General features: G+C 35.5%; 1 long non-coding RNA gene across 1 annotated transcript in view; it reads right to left on the bottom strand.

Annotated features, from left to right (window-relative positions):
* Nucleotides 1–1,431: 1,431 nt before the first annotated feature.
* LOC133526287 (uncharacterized) overlaps nt 1,432–15,135 on the bottom strand; it is a 33,561-nt gene continuing 19,857 nt past the window's right edge. The window contains exon 3 of the long non-coding RNA XR_009800712.1: nt 1,432–3,159. This is a non-coding gene — a long non-coding RNA (uncharacterized LOC133526287). The remainder of the gene's footprint in view (nt 3,160–15,135) is intronic.

The following is a 15,135-nucleotide window of genomic DNA, read 5'->3' as shown; positions in this document are numbered from 1 at the left end:
TCGTTGTACACGTTTGTTTGTGTTTGTCATTCGTTCATCGTTACTTCTGTTCTACTAATTACCTCAAAGATTAACTGGATAGTATAAGTTCGCCTTTGTTGTTTTTAATTTACTCTGTAACTGTGTTTTTCGTGTTTTTATTTATATGTACAATAAAGTATATACATACATACACACATACAGTTACAACTACATTTTATTAAACAATTTTTATGAACAGATTCATCATTCGTGTATGTATATGGTCTGCTATGAGGACCCTTTTCTAAAAAACTTTGAACCCAATTTTAATATAGAAATACTCAACGTACACTAGTGAAACCGAGCTAAAAATACACGTCTATCTGTATATTTTACTATTTTGCATACAACAAAAAACGATAATTTTGAAGCATTTTACAAAAACGGCAATATCTCCGTAACTAGAAACTGCCATAAGGACCCTTTTCTTATGGACGGTCACATTTATCGGTTAAAATTTCTACAATTTTTCTTTGCATGTAGCGATATTCTTTTATGAAATAAAAACACCACTTGGCTATAGAAGCTATACGAATATTTATAACTAAATAAAATATAAATATTTGGGTACAATCTTCTAGATCGATCTAGCCCCAAATTAAGCAAAACTTGTACTATGGGTACGATACACATACGTATGGCTCAGGAACAAATATGTACATATGACGTGTGGTCTACGCGTCGTCCACTCGGTGTATACTAATCTAAACAGTAAGTGAGTTCATTTGGTGCCGCAGTGGTGTGGAATTGATTTTTATAGTGTGCGAAGCCCTGCAGCTCACAGAACCTAGTTTTAAAATTGGTTCAACTCCAAAACGTATTTGTCGCGCACTGGCAGCCATCAGTAACGCGAACGTTTGTTGTGATAATAACCGCCGACACCCGTGCGGCACCGATAACACTTCCGTGTTTGAAAACATACACGTCGTAGAAACCTTTCTTTGCGGTCCACGAGTACCTACGTGTTGTAGGTTCTTATAAGAGTACTATGTATTTAGGTAGGTATAGTTTTATTGTGTGTAGACTGTAGGTGAACAAGGAAGGGTTTATTTAGACGACGCGTGAATTCGCATGCGAGCTTAGTTACATTGCGGACTATTGAGGTTAGATACATCCAATTTAACTTCATTCGGCCGATCAAATGTCCCACTTTGTCGCTTGCCATAAGGACGCCTTGACAAGTTATTTGTATAAAGATACATGCAAATCTCGTCCTTATGGCAAGTGACAGAGTAGGACGTTTTTCCGGCTGCAGTCACAAATATAGTGTTAGCGGTACATCCCCAAATTCAGTAAAAAGCTGCAAATGGTGTTAAGAGCATGAACATCGGAACGATAAATTAAATATCAATCCATATAAGTCAATTTGACCCGTAGCATAAAAAAATAAGGAGGGGAGTTATGACGTCATGTTTTTTTATATGAAAAAAAAAATCTAAAATCTATCGTGTGTGGTATTCAATGAAAGGGGTTTCTGGGCCGGTTTTTAAAATATATCACATCATTACATTTCAGTCACTTGTTCTAATTAAAATAATTTTCAAAACATACTAAGTTTGGGCTTCTTCAGATACGATACCATTGAATCATTTTTTGTGAAATATACCTAAAATGATACCTACTATCCTCATATCTAACCCCAAGAAAGCAATTTTGACAATACTTACATTTAGTGTTTCTTTCCACTTTTTCGTTATTACAAAGTATGATCTATCAATTAAATTGATTCACATGTCACGGGTTAAATTGATTCATATGGCCTAAAGATCAATCGTTCTGATTTTCATGCTTTTAACATCGTTTGCAGATTTTTTTGGTGTAGCACTAGTACTAATATCGCAATGTAATGAAACTCGCATGCGATTTCTTGCACCATCTAAATAGTCCTAAATTTTTTTTTAATTCCGACTAATTACTTACATCATTATTCAAAATTATCGTGTCAAAGATCATCAAAGTAAAACACATCCCTCACGGTTCTGTCAAATAATAATATGTTTTTTTATGATGCCTAATAATGGCAAAATAAATATCTGATTACCTACAGAATAACTGGGCCAACCGGTCAATCAACGCCAACTATACTTATATCACATTCATAATCAGAAAAATAACATAAGTAAGATAAAACTTTAATTTACTCATTCATACTCTGGAAAAAATCAATACTAGAGTCAGACAAACATAAGTTGGCAGCCATTTTGGCAGCCCTAATAGGGCTGCCAAATCAGGATCAGGGTTATTTTAAACGTCAAACTTCTACGAAATTATGAATTTTACTTAACACAAGCTGGGATATCAAAATCGCTGCCAAAGCTGTGTTTTCAGCGCCATCTAGAAGGGTGGCGATGAACTAAAATGCTATCAAAATCAACCACGGGCGCTAGCGTCGCTAAAAAGCCCCTTTTACATTAAGTTCATAAGTCCTAAAATTTTGGAAATACGGAAAGTCGTTTTTATTTCTATTTTTGTTTGATTTAAAAAAAAGTGTTACAAAAAAATGTGTTATAGCGGGAAGATAATGGGATTCAAAATTTTGTATACCTATTTCAAATGCTTTAATCGAATTATATTTCTATTTTTATAAACGGTTGCCTTGCTAAAGAAACCATATCCAAATATCAATGTCGCAACAAATCTGTGCAAAAGTAGAGCTATAGTTTAGCCGACAGCGCCATCTCTACAAACATCGAAGAAACAACTGCCGAAGCGTGCCCTGAAACTGCCACGAGCCAATCCATCTCGCGTCTCCTTTCACCCGCGCGCGCGCCGCATCTATCTCTCTCACCACCTTATTTGAGCGCGCGTCCCTCTTATCGCATCGATCATTGATCTTTGAAAATTCAAATGCGGTAACTCGAGCGCGCGCGCACACCTTCACCACTTGTTTCCCTCTCGCTCGCTCGCGAGCCGTTCGCTCGCGCCGTCTCGTGTTTCTTTTATTGCCGTTTTATTATTTCTTGTAGATCACGCGATTGTAAGCTGTCGCTTGGCGCGCACACGTCACATTCTGCATCTTGGTCATACTTGGGGGTTTCTGAATGTTTCGTCTTTGTCTGTGGGGCGCATGTCGGACTCGCTGCTGTGCGTCGATGTTTTGGGAAGTGCACCCGCCTGGCGTTCCCACGGTTCGCCTTCCTTACGAAAAAACAAACAAGAGCACTTTGTTAAAGAAAATCGACGTCTGCCGGTCGCGGGGAATGATTAAATACAGTTGGAGCACGCGGCTACCTATCGGAGTAATAATAGTTCTTTATTAGACACGTGGTTGCGCGTGGTTTTGACAATAGATAGCCGATGATTACCGTAACATGTTAAACGTAGTTTGAGGTAATTTAGGGAAATAGGAAATTGTAACAGTATTTTAGGGCATCTTTGTGCTATGTTCATTGATGGTCGATTTACGTATGATATGACTGAACGTTAGCGATGACTTTTTTGGAATTTTTAACTGTTCACCAATAATGGTAAAAACAATTACATCAAGCAAAGAGGAACTTCAGAATTGGCATGTTTAGGGCCATTTGTAGATCAGAACTGAATTGATTTATAAAACAAATACAGGTAGTTAAAGTTAGCTATATTTGATTTATAAATAATTAATCCCAAAATTACCTGTTTGGAACATGAGCTACGAGAGAGAGAATTATTTAGTGAGGGAGGCGAGTGTTACTTATGTTGGTACCCATTTCCAAGTGCTTAACCTAAACTGTACTATCTGTGTGCTACGCGGTTCGTAGCGCTACGATAATTAGGGTAATTGTAGTAAATGCCATAAACACCGAGCTCGTTGAGAAACTAAAATGTTAATGTAAAAACTTCATTTACCATCAACATATTTTACTACTTATGATTAAATATACTAACATACATAATACACTCAAAAACAGCGTCAAAAAAGGTCTGAGATATGACGGAAGATTTCCAGTAGTTACCTAACTACCGTAGTTACGGTAGCGGCTTGAACGCCGGTCAGCGCAGCGATAAAGCTTATCTTTAGATCGATCAATAGTTAAACTTATTTAAAAACTATGTAATTTACATACTGTTACTGTAACTGGACTAAAGTATAAGGAGGATGTACGTACTGTAAAAACATAATATATATGTTGTTACCTTTTTCTTGTTCAGCACGGTAGGTTTCAGTTCTGAAATATTCTAAGCCACGGTAGCGAAAGGCCGTCTGCGGGAGCTGAAGCTTATCTACCTATCATCAAATCAATCAACTCTTTTAAGTATGTAAATAACATATATATTCTTCAATTATCGTACCTCGATAATAGTGAACTAGGTATCATATTATATAGGAGGTAATCTATATAAAAAAAATAGTCTAACAGTCAAGTTTTAAACTGCGGTATCGGATTATAGGTAGCCGAGCGCCGTCCAGCGGTAGCCAGGGCTTATCTATCATGAAATCGATCGATTGGTGTATACTATTTAGTAGTGATAACCATCATATAAAGAGGCCTTGAAAATAATTTAAAAAAAATATGGAGTTCAATAATAAGCTTACAGTGGTTTTTCGACACAACGGTAGCAAACTACAGGTATTATAAACTATTTACCTAAATTACATACTAAAATAAAATGTACCGTAATATCTTCTATCGTTAGAGGTCCGAAGTACTGTAAAAATATGGTTTTCAATATATTTAAGCGTACAGTGGTTTTCTACACTACCTACTACTAATTTGCTGTCCGAAATTTTCTTTAATTTCCAAATTTCCACATGAAAATATGTCGGAAACTTCCCATTTCTTGTATGGGAATCGAAATTGTCTATTTCCAAAATGAAAGCTTCCTTTGCTTTCTGTAAAAAAAACATGATAGTAAACTACAGGTAGCATTTAGCAAAGCGCCGACCAGCGTTAGCCGGGGCTCATCTATCATCAAATCAATCGATTCCTATATACTATTATTTACATATAAATTACATACTAAAATATACCACGATAACCATCATATAAGAGGTCTTAAAAATACTTTAAAAAATATGGTGTTCAATATTAAGCTTACAGTGGTTTTTCGACACAACGGTAGCAAACTATAGGTAGCAAAAGCACCGACTAGCGGTAGCCAGGGCTTATCTCTCATCAAACCGATCGATTGAGTCATGCGGCTGCTTAATGATTCATTACGTAATGGCCGTAACAGTAATTAATATGGCTTTGTGCTGCCGCTATTAAATTAATAGGCAATATTACTGTGGAAGCCAGTTTGATACACTTGACTTGTAGATGGGTATGGTAATTGCTAAGGTGTCTGAATATTACTTAAGACTTTTTCTTACATAAATCCAACGAATTATAGTACGGAAATTGAGAAAGATACTTATTTGAAGCTTAAAAGAAGTAAGATTATAAACACAGTACCCCTAGTGTAACTAAATTCGATTTCCAAACGTGACGTACGCGTTTGCGTTTAGTCTCATTTTGTATTGGATTTCGAAAGAGCGCGCCAAGCGGGACGTTTTGGAAACTCAAAATCCTATACAAAATGAGACTTAACGCAAACGCGTTCGTCACGTTATGATGTCGATCAAAGTTACACTAGGGGTACAGATCATCTACGGTTATTGTAGTATAGTACTTGAATATTTGCTTTACCGTAGTAAGCGTAAGTTTGTGGTTTTATATGTATTTTACTGTGTTAATAACTAAAACGTAGGTATTAAGAAAATTAATGTCTCGTCGTTAAATGGTTTGTATGCATAAATAGTTGTGCGGCAACGAGTGTAAAATGAGCCAATGAGGCTTACAAGGAAAAGTACCTACCTACTTATAATTGTGGTTTATTTGACTTGGTTTTATTTAGCAATTGTAAAGTTAGTGATTAATCAGGAGCACTATTACTTATTCTGAGGTAGCGGTGAACTCTATATGAAAACTTAAATGTAAATACTGTTTATCTTATAATGACTTCCGTATTTTTAATATGTATATTTTTACCTTAATAAATACAAAAAACCAAAACTTAATTGTCATCTTTTACCAAAAGCAGTACCTGTGCCTTGTACTTGATTAAAAAATTAAATTTTCTAAAATTAAACATTTTTTTTTTATAATGAACATTAACACAGCCAAAAAGGTTTCGTTTAATGCTTCGGTCTCACTTAAGGAAACTTTTAAATGAATTACATTTAGCACTTGATAAAAACCTCTGAAATAATTGTGTATGTAGTATTCAGTCTTATGAGGAGGTTTATAGGTCTTGCGATGTAAGGAGATGCGAATAGAACATTGTTTTACACCATGTTGGTGGTAAACCAGAAACAAGCATACGGCCCGCCTGATGATAAGCAGTCATCGTAGCCTATGAATGCCTGCAACTCCAGAGGTGTTACATGTGTGTTGCCGATCCTTTAAACACCTGTACACTCCTTGTTTGAAGAACCCCATACTGCGTAATCGCTCGAGAAAACCTACTTACACAATTTACAAATATACCTACGAGTATGTATATATATATATACCTAGATAATAATTTCAGGTGTTTTTTTGTGCGTTGGCATCTTTTTAGCGGGGTAACACAGAATCAGTTGGACTTAGAAAAATATTATTGATTCTTAATTTAAGCAGAAATAAAATTATTACGAAGTTTTTCTTTAAGGGATCTGCGGAAATTGGTATATAAAGTATGAGTGAAGTTCATCGTGAGATCGTTGTATGGTGAAATTACTATGTATTTTGATTATGGCTAAAACATATTACTCAATCTATCTTTATAACACTATGGCCTAAAATAAAATATTCGGTATTGCTTGCCCGCGTCAGTTCTTGTTTATAAGTACTAGCTGAAATTTGGCCTATTTAAAATTCTAAGTAGTCTACGTTCTAAAACATGACAAGGACCTTAAGCAGTCAGACTTAAGGGTTGTTTTCGACTGACGGTTTATGTAAGTGTGTTGTTTGCAAGCCCGTACGGCGGCAGATGGCGAGTCTTCCTTTTATGCGGGACGGGCATTCAATCAAACGGGAGTGAGGCGGGACTAACGTGGATAAGACCATAATTCTCGTTACAGTTATAGTTCACAGCAAAAACATTTAAAATATAGAATTTTATAATATTTAGCATGGCTTTATGACATAAAAATTCGAACGTATGTACGTTAAGTATTATGGGTTATAATATTATTCTAAAATACCACATTTAAGAAGTATCAATTGGATACCTATTATTTCATTACATTTTTGAAGTTAAAAAAGAAGACAAGATTAAGTACACTGACATACGGATGGCCACAGAATTGCTGAGTGAAGAATATTTCAACTAAAATTTGTTAGACTCCTTAAAATAAGTACATATAAAGGTTTCTACAGCAACGCAGAGCCTAAACCATTAAATTTAAGACCTTGAATCTGAAACACACAACATGTATTTTTTAAATGTTCTTCTACTAAAAAACTATTTTACGACATTTATAAATAGATCAAAGTTTTCATCGACTTCGTCGCGGACGTAGTTGCAGGCGCAAAATATTTTTATGTTTTAAATCAAATAACCGATCATTCATAAATCTAAATTTTATAAAATACTAAACATACATAAGTATTTTATAGTCATATAATCTTAAGGTCGTATCCATACGGCGCGCGCGCGCCCGGCATGTGCTCAAGAAACAATATCCCTGCTCGCGCGGCGAGACGTTCCCACGGTCTGCACACGTGGCCCGAGATATTAGCCGCATTAGCGTACTGGTAATTACCTCCTTACGCCACAAACAAGCCCCTGAATTAAAGTACTGATGAAGTAGGTAGGTATACTTTAAATTTTTTAGTATGGTTTATACTATACGCTTTGAAACGAGAAAATGTAGAGCTGCCCAATAGTACAATTTAGAATAAAATTTCCAAAAAGGTAGGCAATTGTTTCACTAATATAGTACCTAATTTATGATGACTATTTGATAAAGCCGAACTTAAGGATAACAGTCTGGATCTTGTTTTGTGTAAAATAATGACAGAATTTCAAACTGACATGTTTGCTTTTTTATAGTTTCAAATATATTTATAAAAATGTCGAAACAACGAAGAATCTACTCACAGCTACGAGCTATTTCAATCACCAAAATTCAATGTTTCGCTTTGTAATTTTAACCATATAATTAAGATAATAATTTAGGTCATCGGTGTATCATAATTTGAAAACATTAAAACTCAAAATAAAAATAGATACTTGCTTAGGAATTTTAACAGTCCAGACGCGGTTTATTTATTTAGTATAAATTTTATTTTGACACTTGGAGAGACTTTACACCTCCAAATTTTATTAGTATTAGTACTCTGACATTGGGGACCTTTTACATCTCCAGATTTAATGTGTTTTTAACCATAGAGACTATACATCTCTATTGTATTGTATTAATTATTTATTTTAAGATTATTATAATGTAATGTTTACCCAGGTATTGGCTGTTGTATTTATAAATGTTGTTACCTATGTATTTTTCATGTCACTATATGATGTTACTATAAATGTTGTATTGACTTGTAAAAGAGCCCTTGAGGCCTACTTGCAGAATAAATTTTTGAATTTTGAATTTTGAATTTTGAATTTTTAACACTCAACCAACCGGCTCATGACTACAGTCATACTGTTACATGATTTACTTGGCTATTATAAAACATAACTTCTTACTATTAATGCTGCTAAAACCAGTAACTACGGAACATTAATGCATATTAAATGGAAAAGTTCCATAGCTAGCTATATTATGCTGTCAATTTGCTATGTATAGCTAACAAGGCAGGTACTCTACAAATTAGCAACACATTACGGTTTATGTGGATCAAGCCTTGTCCAAAAGTGAAATAGCTCAGTCGACTCCCCAAGTAAGGGTTATACTTAACTGCCTTGTCACGAGTCTAGTTCGCTAACTGTGATCGTAATGAAAACTGTAAACAAGCCTTTGTTGAGAAACACAAAGCAAAGTTTTAAACGGTATTCATGTGAACTGCCGAATTACTTTTAGACAGGATAATGTTCGTTCGATATCCATGAAGTTTTAAAGCAAGACATGAAAGTGAGAACCGCCTATTGTTTGTTGTAATTATATTATTGCCCGTTTTAAAAATAAACTGTACGTAGTGCAGGAAAAATAATATGAGCCTTACGCAATATATTCATGGACATGAAATAAACCGTTAGCGCAAACTACCTGCTCATAACGCTTTGCACTTCTTTGGCTTATTCCGTAACAAAATCCCCTTTTTTACGCCAATATTCAAGGACGAGAGTGGAAGTGGTTGTGATTTAATCCCAAGGAACTTAAATGGTTTCTCTTAACTCCGCACTTCACTTTTCAATAAAGTTTTATGGTTGTTTTGATACGTTGATGCGCATAGCCTTTAATTATTGTAATAAGCGTCAAAAACCACTCTTATCTCAGTGCGTATTCAACGAATTGTGAGGCATAAAATGCAGACGTTTAGGTATGTTTTTACTTGAGATTGGATTGTAATTAAGACGTTGGCGGTAGCTGGCGCGATAAGTGACAACACCTGTCTACTTTTCCCACAGTGAGCGGATGTCGCTTGTCACGTTATCAGAAACATGCGAGAAGGATTTACTTCTGGGAGAGTGCCATAGGTACTTTTACAATTTGTTTAATTGCAATAAGATGGTGAATGTGGTGATTGTTACTGATACTTGCAATTGTGGTGTGGATTCTTTTTTTGACGATGGGTACAAAGGGCATAAATATATTTAATTTGGCACAGTTCAGTTTATAGAATTATGCTGAATACTTACATAGTAATAAATGTCAATGTTTGAATTGTGTAGGTACATACCTACTTACAAATTTAATAATAAACCTAAACTTGTCAATCTTGCCATGTTACATACAAATCGTCACGCTTGCAAAGCTTCCTAAAACCAAAAAAGCACATTAAGTTCATGTTTCGTGTAACACGTCTTCAGGCCATGTGAGTTACTTGAATTCAATAGATCACAGCAAAGTTCCACTGACTGGTTGCTAATACCTACCGATTATGTATACTAACTTATATATATACTATTATATAGCCTTCATATTCTATAGCAGGTAAACAGTAGAGTGACGCTTAAAAACACAAAAATCATCCAATCTAATACGTACCCAATAATATTTTTTATTAATCACAAACACTTATTTGTTACGGAATAAGTCTAAGAAATGCACAACATTATGTGGATCGGATCAAGGTTTTGTTTTCTATTAAAAATTCTTACTTTATAAAAATCTTTCAAACTACATCTTACAATCCACACTTTTTTTTCAATAACGAAAAGTGTATTATAACATTAATTGAAGCTCATCATTAGCGGCCTACAGGTGTTTCTTTATTAATTACAGTTTCGGTTAAGAAATCGGACCACCGTGCAGGGCCGTAGTATAAATCATTTCGGAAGCCATAGAGCAGTTAGTTAATTGGGCGGTTGTTCGCCGCAGGGATTTCATACTATAATATATAGTATTTTTATGATGCTGGAGCGTGATGTTGCATTGTAAGATTGCTACAATTATGAACTTATAATTATTGAATAATTGTGCAGTTTAATTGTTTGTAAGTCTTTTACTCCCATACAAATTTTCATCTCCTATTATTTATTGTAAATATAAACTGACGTAACCAAAACTGTTTGGAAGTGGCTGTTGGATGTTGAAACTGTTGAACCATAAACCTTAAACGCATCTACATCCACAAAGAAAATTTCACTGTGTTTTACTGTCCCAAGACCTATATAACTAGGTTGCTATATCAGATCTATAGAAAGGACTCCCACTTAGATGTGATTGACTTCTCCTCATACCTTACCACGCAATAGGTGAAATTCTCAGATCATATAGGATCTGAGGTGAAGTTTAATCGGTGGTCAGGAGTTGAAAAATATTAATTACTTACCAACCTAAATTGAATTAAATGTGCAAGATACCAATTTACTTTAGTGTCTTAATTAATTACAGTTAATGATATGGTTAAAATAAATTACTACTGGATATATGGACACCCAAACAAGCCATGCCTGGCATCAACGGAAAGCTCACAAGGGCGCTTCTTCAACTTGGAGACTGAGTATGGTAACCAGTGGCAGTGTCATAACAGCTTATGGATTGTTTAACAAACATATTTTTATGACAAGTGTCTCAGACAGTCCCCTATGCCGCAGATGCATGGAGACAGAAGAAACAGCCTCTCACGTGGTGCTGGAATGCAGCGGAGTGGCTCCATACAGGGCTAAACATTTCGGATCCTCGAGAGACCTCCACGAGGTCCTACTCAACATCCAAGGTTTGATGGGATTCCTCGAGGAGCTGGGCTGACAGGTCTAGAACCCCCCTCCTGTCACGCAAAATAGATGCCAGTCGTCGAATTGCGGAAAATCGCCCGAACTCCCTACTTTTAATGGTTTTATACGGCAAGTGCTTAATATGACTTTGACAATGACAAATTGACAGCTTATTGCTTATATAAGTCTTTAGTTTTTTTTTTATGGCTGTGACTTTGGAAAGAGGTTTTAAACTCCTTAGACTAAAGCATTGGTATAGTGAAAACAAATTAAAATTAAATATCTACTTAAAATTTTGCAATAATTTGACAAAATTGTTTGTGTTAGTGCAACATAACTCTGATCGCCATCGATTAAGATTAGATTAAGATTAAGATTAAGATATTTATTAATAAAATTATAAATAATTTTACATGTCACACAGTAGTATATACATAAGTATCACAACATATTATTATTACTAGCTGTTATCGTTAGGTACAGTTTTAGCAGATTTGGTCAGTTATAATGGTACTTTTTCATATCTTAGTTTAGTAGTATAATTAGGTACATAGTTTATGATTACATCATTCAGTTGGAGGTATCAGTGGTCCTTAACATAAATTCACTTATTGTGTAGCACGCTAACCCAATTAAAATTTTCTTAAGTTTACTTTCAAATATTGCCTCACTAGTTGAGTTAATGACTTCTTTCGGTAGAGTGTTATAAATCTTTGCACCCATGACAACGAGTGACTTCCGAGTCTTTGCCAGTCGGCAGCGCGGGACCAGCAGGAGGTGCTCGCCACGCGTGTTGCGGCCGTGGTTCTGCCCGCGGGTTGTATATAGCCCGAGATTTGCCTTCACATATTTACAGACTTTTAATATATAAACACATGGCAGCGTGAGGATCCTGTGTTCCTTAAATAACGACTGCGCTGGATAATCATTGGGCTTGCCCGAAATTATCCTAAGGGCACGCTTTTGTAGTCTAAACAGTCTATTGCATTCGGCTGCAGTGGCCCACAGCTCTACACCTTGAATCAAAATTGAGTGGAAATACCCATAGTATGCCGTTTTAAGATTTTGAGGCGTTAGAGTTGGCGCGAGTCTAGAAAGGGCGAAGCACGCCGATGCTAGTCTGCCGGCTACCGCATCTATATGGGGGGTCCAAGTTAGTCCCGATTACTGAACTAGTAAAATGGATTCCTGATCACTGATTAAACTTCACCGTGTATAAGTAGAGTATAGTAGAGAGCGTTTATTCGTGGCAAAATAAAAAAGAAAACAACAAGTAACATAACGTAACATAACATATAAGCCTATATAAGTGTTTTTTTTTCTCCCTAGATATGAAATTCTAACGTCTTGTATTTCCGGAATTTATCCCATGTAAGACAATGGTAACTTTTTACTAGATTTTAGGAAGTCCGCACCTATGTTCTATCGTAAATAAAATGTAGCATCTTGTCTGGCAAACGAATTTGGTCCATAACATATAGATTACTGTTTAAAAGACTTTACTTATCCCTTTTTATATGCTTACACATCTAGCTTCACGTACAAGCGACTCTTGCCAAACTTTACTTCGTGTAACTGCACCCACGTAAATAACTTTCCCGTAAGTCGCGTGACTTAGGCAGTTGACAATAACGCGAGTCCTAGACTCAACTTAGACATGCGATGAGACAATTCCGATGCCCTCGTGAAAGTCAATCGTAGCGTGTCCCACGCTGTACCAATATGGGCTGCAAAGGTCATTGCCGTCTAATTTAACAGTAATTTAATTGCAATTACAATTTCATTCCAATTGCCGTACGATTGAATCATGTCGTGACCCATCCTGTGGCAGTATTCCGTGTGCGAAAAAACTTCAATATACTCGTACTTAGAAAGAAACGAAGATTGAATAATCGAATTGAATTCATTCGAGAAATGCTCAGCATAATCAAGATCAAAATCTAGATCATAATGTCAGATATTGCATTTTTACAGTTATTTTAACTATATATTTTAGCACAACCAGCCTGATGATTGTTCATATTGAACTGAAAAAAATCGGATAATCCCGTAACTAGTGTAATTGAACCTTTCTTTCCTGAGCTTTAGTTATATACCTTTCTATATGGGAACCTGTTCGAGCATGCATGTTATCAATAAAAATAAAATATAGGAACAGTTTAGCTATGTCAGCTCATATTTAAGTGCGCGTGTACCGCGACATGAGCTAACTAGCCAAAAGCTTTATAGCTTTACATAGCAACGGGATGCCAGTTCCGCTTGAACCATTTTACAGTAAACTAGTATTATTTAATATACGGAGTCAGATATAGAAGTGATTATTAATCTAATACCAAGTAGGTCACCCTAGTCACTATATATATATATAGAAGCCGATATACTTTTAAAAATATATGTCTATTTATATTGTAAGATGTTTACATTAATTGACAAACCCAACTTCTCATTATTGATTAGGCACTAAAGCGCTCACCTCTTGCCCCGTTTCATAAACCCACACTCATATTTTAATGACTTTTATTATGTAACAGTCACATAAACTACTATTTAGGTATATTGTAATATTTTTTATTGTCCACCTGAATACTGCTGCTGCAATCTGTGCAATTGTCGGTACGGGATAACGCGCTGAATGAAACAAATGAAACGTCGTAAACCAGGCGGTTACGGAGTCGTTAAACAGCGATAAGCACCCGTTTATGGGCTGATGGATGTCTCCAATGGAACTGTGGTCCAGGGCCTTTAGTGAGAAAAATGATGCCAGCAAAGTGCTAAGAAGCTGACAGTGTGATGAAGGTTTCATTGATAAATTGATCTTAAGGAATCTAATTTATTCAACACGATTATTTATGTAATTTTTGAGATATACCTAATTATTCCTACTGATATTATAAATACGAAAGTATACTATCTGTTGTTGATACCTCATCACGCTTAAGCCACTAAACCGATTTAGATGAAGTTTCAAAGTACAGGTTTTGGTTGGGAATGCCATCCAAAGCATTTATGCGCAGCATGAAATGCATATTGATGAGCGAAAACTTTAACTGTACTCACTACACTTAATTACACAATAAAACAATTTTAGACACAAAACATAATTGGCATAAAGAAGAGAAAAAAAAATCAAAGAACTTTAGTACAGGTACAGTCAGCGTCAAATACTCTGTAGCAGTCAAAGTGGCCAAATAGTTCGGTACACCATACTAAATAATTATATGGTGTACCGAACTATTTGACTACTTTGGTTGCTACAAAGTATTTGACGCTGACTGTACATAGATTAAAGGAAAGTGAGATTGGAACACACATATAAGATTAATAGAAACTAAACGTAATGGTGATCGATGGCAAAGAACTTCCATAACCTGTTTCCGAAAGATTGCAAATCTCGTGTTAAAAATATCAATATGACTATGCTTAGATAATAGATACCAGGTCGTTGTACTGACGGCACGTTCTTACAATAGGTTGTAAAATGAAGTATTATTTCTATACACTTGTAGAGCAAAAGTCTTTGGAGAATTAGTAAGAAGGCCAATTAAATGTATTAAAATTATGCAAAAAGATAAATAAGTGTAAACAGTGAGATATTATTAAAAATGACTCTGATCTGCAGCCGACCCATGCTATAGACGGGACCCGGAAATGGTCCGTAAGATTACTTAAATTCTCCGGTTATCTAATGATATTCCATCTAATCTATGGAGATCACATAATTCTATGAATTTTGATCAACTATCGGGGAACAGATGTGTCGGGACTTCTGAGATTTTATCACGCTATATAGCTATTTAGATATGTCAAACTTTATCTTACCACTTTATTTCTGACGACCGA

This window comes from Cydia pomonella, chromosome 16 (genome assembly GCF_033807575.1).
Source record: "Cydia pomonella isolate Wapato2018A chromosome 16, ilCydPomo1, whole genome shotgun sequence".
NCBI classification, from domain to species: domain Eukaryota; kingdom Metazoa; phylum Arthropoda; class Insecta; order Lepidoptera; family Tortricidae; genus Cydia; species Cydia pomonella.
The sequence above is the reverse complement of the archived record's forward strand: the minus strand, read 5'-3'. Positions and strand labels throughout refer to the sequence as shown.